The sequence below is a fragment of the Colobus angolensis genome, unplaced genomic scaffold (assembly GCF_000951035.1).
Source record: "Colobus angolensis palliatus isolate OR3802 unplaced genomic scaffold, Cang.pa_1.0 Scaffold44, whole genome shotgun sequence".
Taxonomy (NCBI): domain Eukaryota; kingdom Metazoa; phylum Chordata; class Mammalia; order Primates; family Cercopithecidae; genus Colobus; species Colobus angolensis.
Window position 1 is genome coordinate 1271596 of NW_012117821.1, and position 6884 is coordinate 1278479.

Consider the following 6884-nt stretch of genomic DNA (forward strand, 5'->3'; position numbering starts at 1 on the left):
CCCGCTCCGCGACCCCGACTCCGTCCGGGTTCTCTCTGACCCTGCCCTGTCCACGTCCCCTCAGCCCCCCCCGCGTCCTGTCCGAGACTCGAGACAGGCCCAGCCCCATCTCTCCAGTCTGTCCCTCGTCCCTCTCCGTCCCCTGGACCCACTCCAGTGTCTGGCCCGGGCCTGGTCCCTCGAGCTCCCGTCTCGGTTCCAGCCCTGCTCCAGGCCCCTGATCCGTGCCCGCCCTGTCCACTCCGCGCCCCGCCGCGAGGGATCCCAGGACCCTCTGGGTCGCGCCCGCTGGCGTGGGTGGAGAAACCGACCATTGAGCTAAGGGAGGAAGAGGCCCCAGGGACGCCCCGCAGGGGAAAGCTAGGTTCTGTCCCAGCACGGGCTTTGAAAAAGAGAGTGGCATGGCCAGCTTTTTGCTAACCAAGACTCGGGCAGAAACCTCCTGGTGCAGAGACAACCGGCCAGGGTGCATTGAAGAGGCCTGCGCTACGGCTGAGCTGTTGGGAGGATAGACCCAAACCGTGTGCCGGGATGCCAGCACAGCATCCGCAGGAAGCCACCCTGTGACTTGGGGCTCCCTCCCGCACACCCGTCCACCTTCCCATTGCCCGGTGACCAGAGCACTCTGCAGCCCCTCGCCTACATTGTTATTTTACTATCAGGTTTTAAAATATCTTGCTTGTGGTCCGCGCGGTGGCTCACGCCTGTAATACCAGCACTTTGAAAGGCCGAAGTGGGGGCGGGGGGGGGGATCACCTGAGATCAGGAGTTCGAGACCAACCTGGCCAACATGGTGAAACCCCGTCTCTACTAAAAATACAGAAATTAGCCGGGCGTGGTGGCGGGTGCCTGTAGTCCCAGCTACTCGGGAGGCTGAGGCAGGAGAATCCCTTGAACTCAGGAGGCGGAGGTTCCAGTGAGCCGAGATCTCTCTGCTTCACTCCAGCCTGGGAGACAGAGTGAGACCTCATCTCAATAAAAATAAAAATAAAATCGTTTGCTTGTGAAAAATATGAAAGGGTAGATTCTGCCAGTTGGGCACAAAACTTTCTCCTAGAAACTATAGTAAGTCTAAAAGTAATACATATGACTGCTTAAAAGAATTCCAATGGTGGCCAGGTGCGTGGCTCATGCCTGTAATCCTAACACCTTGGAAGACCAAGGCAGGATGATCGCTTGAGCCCAGGAGTTCGAGACCAGCTTCGGCAACATGGTGAAACCCCGTCTCCACTAAAAATACAAAAATTAGCCAGGTGTGGTGGCGTGTACCTGTATAGTCCCAGCTACTCGGGAGGATGAGGCATGAGAATCACTCGAACCCAGGAGGTGGAGGTTGCAGTGAGCCGAGATTGCACCACTGCACTCCAGACTGGGTGACAAAGCGAAACTCTGTCTCAAAAAAAAAAAAAAAAAAAAAGAAGCCAGGAGCGGTGGCTCACTTCTGTAATCCCAGCACTTTGGAAGGCCGAGGCGGGTGGATCACCTGAGGTCGGGAGTTTGAGACCAGCCTGACCAACGTGGAGAAACCTTGTCTCTACTAAAAATAAAAAATTAGCCAGGCGTGGTGTTGCATACCTATAATCCCAGCTACTCCAGGGGCTGAGGCAGGAGAATCCCTTGAACCTGGGAGGGGGAGGTTGCCATGAGCCAAGGTCATGCCATTGTACTCCAGCCTGGGCAACAAGAGCAAAACTCCGTCTCAAAACAAAAAACAAAAACAAATCAAAACAAACAAAAAAAAACCTGTGCTGTTACAGGGAAGAGGTTCCTATCCAGACTCCAAGAGAGGGTTCTTGGATCTTGTGCAAGAAAGAATTCAGGGCAAGCCCGTAGAGTAAAGCGAAAGCAAGTTATTAGGAAAGTAAAGGAATAAAGAATGGCTACTCTATAGACGGAGCAGCCCTGAGGGCTGCTGGTTGCCCATTTTTATGTTTTTTTGGATGATGTGCTAAACAAGGAGTGGATAATTCATGCTTCCCCTTTGTAAACCATATAGGGTAACTTCCTGACATTGCCACTGCATCTGTAAACTGTCATGGCACTGGTGGGAGTGTAGCAGTGAGGACAACCAGAGGTCGCTCTCATTGACATCTTGGTTTTGGTGGGTTTTGGCTGGCTTCTTTATCGCAATGTGTTTTATCAGCAAGGTCTTTATGACCTGTATCTTGTGCTGACCTCCTGTGTCATCCTGACTTAGAATCCCTTAACCATCCAGAAACGCAGCTCAGTAGGTCTCAGCCTTATTTTACCCAGCTCCCATTCAAGATGGAGTTGCATTGGTTCACACGCCTCTGACGGTGATCTAGGACCCAAAATGAAAAGTAACATCTCCCTCATGCTGCCCCATGGACCCCTCAGGCAGTTGTGTCTCCTTGCAGTGGGGTTCTGCCCCCACCTCCACACACATGCCCTCACTGAGTTCGGAAGGGGCCTTTACCGCCGGGACAAGGCCCAGATGCATTCTCCTGGACCTGCATGGAGTTGCTTTTTGGGCCTGCCTCGGGGTCTCTGCACTTCCTGTTCCTCCCTCCGGGACCGCTTGTCCCCAGAGAAACGTGTGGCTGGGGACACGTTTGGTCAGGCCTCAGCTCCCCAGGCCGCACCCACTCAGCGAGCACCTTCCCATCCTCCGTGCCAGGCTGCCTTTCTGCATTCTCGGCTGCCTGACTCCCCTGTGAGAAGTGAACCCCACAAAGGCAGGGAGTTGCTGTTTTTGTTTTTTTTTTGTTTTGAGACAAAGTCTCATTCTGTCGCCCAGGCTGGAGTGCAGTGGTGCAATCTCGGCTCACTGCAACCTCTGCCTCCCGGGTTTAAGTGATTCTTCTGCCTCAGCCTCCCGAGTAGCTGGGGTTACAGGCGCCCGCCATCACACACAGCTAATTTTTTGTATTTTTAGTAGAGATAGTTGGCCAGGCTGGTCTTGAACTCCTGACTCCATGATTCGCCCGCCTCAGCCTCCCAAAGTGTTGGGATTACAAGTGTGAGCCACCGTGTCCAGCCCAGGGGGGGCATTGTTTAGGCCACTGCTCTACCCCCATCACCTCAGATAAATGCAGCACACAGGTAGGCACTCAATCAGTGTTTGCTGACTGAACAAGCAAGTGTTGAACCCAAGCCTGCACCGTGACTGGGCAACAGCAAATGTTCAGGGAGTACTTGCTGAATGAATGAATTAATGAATGGCCTGTTCTACTCCAGTAGTTTGCGGTGGTTGAACACCAGTTCAGATGAACGTTGGAGCTGGAGGGTAGGCATGGCACACACAGAATCAGGTGAGCAGAGCAGGCTCCACGCCCCAGGTCAGAGTCCATGGGAACCCTTATCACCCCTGCAGGGCTGGGCAGCAGAGGAGGCACACATCTCTTGGAGGCAGGTGTCAGGACACGAACTCTTGGCCCTCTAGGTCAGGGTGATTCCAAATTCCACCTCAAGGTGTGGGTTGGGCTGTAATAGAGGATTTAGAAAATCAAGGTTTGTACAGCCAGAGGCACTTGCAGCACCAGAAGGGGAGGAGCGACCCTACCCAGGCCGACAGAGCCTGCAGACAGGTAGGAGTGCTGGCAAGGCTGAGGGGGGCAGCAACCTCCTGGACCACCTTGTGGCCAGGTAACTGTCTTCACAAACGACTCAGGGGAGCAGGGCCCTAAGGCTCAGAGGCCAAGAGTGCAGACGGATGCCCTGGGAGGCTCAGGGGCTGGGTGGCTGTTGCCAATTCTTCCCTTGGTGCCCACTGCTGGGGATACATCAGGGGACAGAGGGGCCGGTCTTCCTGCCATCTCTGCCCAGAGTGGTCCAGGCTTGCACAGTGAGAGTGCTAAGATGGGGCCTCCCAAAGTAGAGGGACTGCATGGGACCTCCAGAGGTGACACAATACTAAAAACTGAAGGATTGGGAAACTATCAGGCCAGCTGGAAAGTGGAGTGCAAGGAGGAAGTGGTCAGAGCTCAGGACAGGAAGGACGCAGGACCACATCTTAGTCTCATGCCCAAAGCCAGGCACAGCCTCCAGTCTTTTTTTTTTTTGGGGGAGGGGAGGACAGAGTCTCGCTCTGTCGCCCAGGTTGGAGGGCAGTGGTGCTATCTTGGCTCACTGCAAGCTCCACCTCCTGGGTTCACACCATTCTCCTGCCTCAGCCTCCTGAGTAGCTGGGACTGCAGGTGCCCGCCACCACGCCCGGCTAATTTTTTTTTTTGGTATTTTTAGTGGAGACGGGTTTTCACCGTGTTAGCCAGGATGGTCTCGATCTCCTGACCTCGTGATCCGCCCGTCTCGGCCTCCCAAAGTGCTGGAATTACAGGCTTGAGCCACCGCGCCTGGCTCGTTTTTTGTATTTTTTAGTAAAGACGGGGTTTCACTGTGTTAGCCAGGATGGTCTCGATCTCCTGACCTCATGATCCACCTGTCTCAGCCTCCCAAAGTGCTGGGATTACAGGCTTGAGCCACCGCGCCCGGCCTCTTTTTTTTTTTTGACACGGAGTTTCGCACTTCTTGCCCAAGCTGGAGTGCAGTGGCGCATTCTCGGCTCACTGCAACCTCCGCCTCCAGGGTTCAAGCCATTCTCCTGCCTCAGCCTCCTGAGTAGCTGGGACTGCAGGTGCCCGCCACCACGCCCGGCTAATTTTTTTTGCATTTTTTAGTGGAGACGGGTTTTCACCGTGTTAGCCAGGATGGTCTCGATCTCCTGACCTCGTGATCCGCCCGTCTCGGCCTCCCAAAGTGCTGGGATTACAGGCGTGTGCCACCGCGCCCGGCCTCTGGTCTTTTTTATACCTTCCTCCAGTACCCAGCCAGGGGCCACAGAAAAGCCCACAGACCAAGGGCCAGCTGGGGCCACCTCCCCCAAGGTTCTGGATGGTGTGAAAAGCCCTTGTTTTGTCGGCATGGTGGGTTCAGTTCCATGCGGGGCCATGGCTGACCTGGCCTCGACATACTGCTGACCACGCTGTCCTGCACTGCAGCAGCTTTGCTCACTGCTGGCCACCAACTCCACATCCACACTGGCCTCCCCTGCCATCCCCCTGAGCTGTTCCCAGCCCTTCCCCATCCCTTAGGCCTCGGCCTGGCTTGGTGCCACTCAAGGATGGTATTTCCCATGTGACTTCACTGGATAAGGCTCCCCAGTGCCATCCACAGAGCACCTACTGTGGGCCAGGCCAATGCCAGGCCTAGAGGGAGCCCTGCCCTGCTTCCAAATAGCCGTGGACCCCTGAGACAGGAAAAAGCTGCCCCCGGTGCTTTATCTAAGCAAGCTTCAGGGGGAGGGGGATTGGGGCTGGAGCAGAGTTCTGAAGGATGTAGTGCAGTCAGCCTGGAGCAGAGGGGCAAGGCCTTCCTGGTAGAAGAGCCACCAGGCACAGGGGCCCGGAAGTGAGGGAGTGCAGGGACCCCAGGCCTGGCACCTGCAATGAGGGGTGTGATGGAAACAGGGTAGGTGTGGGGATGCTGGGGGCTGTGGACGGGGACGCGAGACTGCTGAACAAAGGGCTTGCGTGTTGTGCTGGCTTGTTTTGTTTTTGAGACAAGATCTCGCTCTGTCACCCAGGATGGAGAGCAGTGGCTCAATCACAGCTCACTGCAGCCTCAGCCTCCTGGGTTCAAGGGATCCTCCCCCCTCAGTCTCCCAACTACTTGGGACCACAGGCATGCAACACCACGCCCGGCTAATTTTTTAAACTTTTTGTAGAAATACGGTTGCCTTATGTTGCCCAAGCTGGTCTTGAACTTCTGAGCTCAAGTGATCCTCCCGCCTTGGCTTTGTGCTGGGTTTCTGAGCAGATCCTGCCATTAAAGGGGAAGCTGGCTTTCAGGAACAAGCTCTGATGGGCTACTCCACGCTCAGAGCTTCTTAAGTCTTTCCAACATTCCTTACCATGAAGGAGTCCCACTTAGAGTGAGTGACCCAGAAGAGAAGTGGACCCAGGACACTCCCTGAACTGGGAAGCTGCCTCCACAGCTTAAGACACAGGCACCAGTGGCTCAGGCCTGAGGACAGAGGCCCAGGTAGGCACACCAGCTGGGGCCCGCCCAGGAGGGAGGGTGGGAGACCCACAGAGGGCCAAGGCAAGTCTCCGGTTGGGGCCCTGTCCAGAGAGGGTGTTTGCACCCTGAACACCTCCCTGGCGCCTAGAGGGTTCTACTGGCCAGCCCCGAGATGGGCTCCCAGGGCTAGAACCCAGGCTAAGGCCTGGTCTCACCTCCCATGTGGACAGACCAAATGAAGACAGAGTGACCAGATCCCAGCTGGAAACACAGCAGAGGCAGGGGGACAGGGCTGTGGGAACCAGGAGAGCAGCTGGAGGAAGTGTCCAGCCAGGGGAAGGAGCAGAGAAGAGCAAGAGGCAGAGGGAGCTGGTCACCAGATGGGGATCTGGGGACACAGGAGAAAGTGGCTTTGTCCTGCAGCGGGCAGGCCAGGCCAGACTGTCCCCGAGGGGCCAGAGGAGGAGCCAGCAGCAGTGGGGACAGAGAGGCCTCTGTGAGTGGGAAGCGCCCAGCTGGCTGGAGCCTAGGATCCTCTTGGGGCCCTCCTGGTGGAAGAGAAGGGGGCGGCAGGATCACCTGTGCTTGTGGCCAGGGAACTAGAGGGGAAAAGTGGGATCTTTGGAGGGGGTGCGCCCCCATCCTTGCCCCACGAGGCTACCTGGGGACAGGTTTTCTTGTAGGGTGCCAGGTCCCGCCCCTTGGAGAGGTGGCCGGGGCAGCCAGCCACAGCTGGATCCGAGATAGCGCGGAGCCGCGGCCGGACGTTTGCTGGGGCCGGGGCGGGGCAGAAAGGGAGCTCTGCGATGCCAGACTGGAGCTGGAGCTGGGGGATCCGGTTCCGCCTGCCCAGGGCCTCCGCGCGCCTCAGGGCCCCTCGGCAGAGGAAAAAAAAAAAAAAAAAA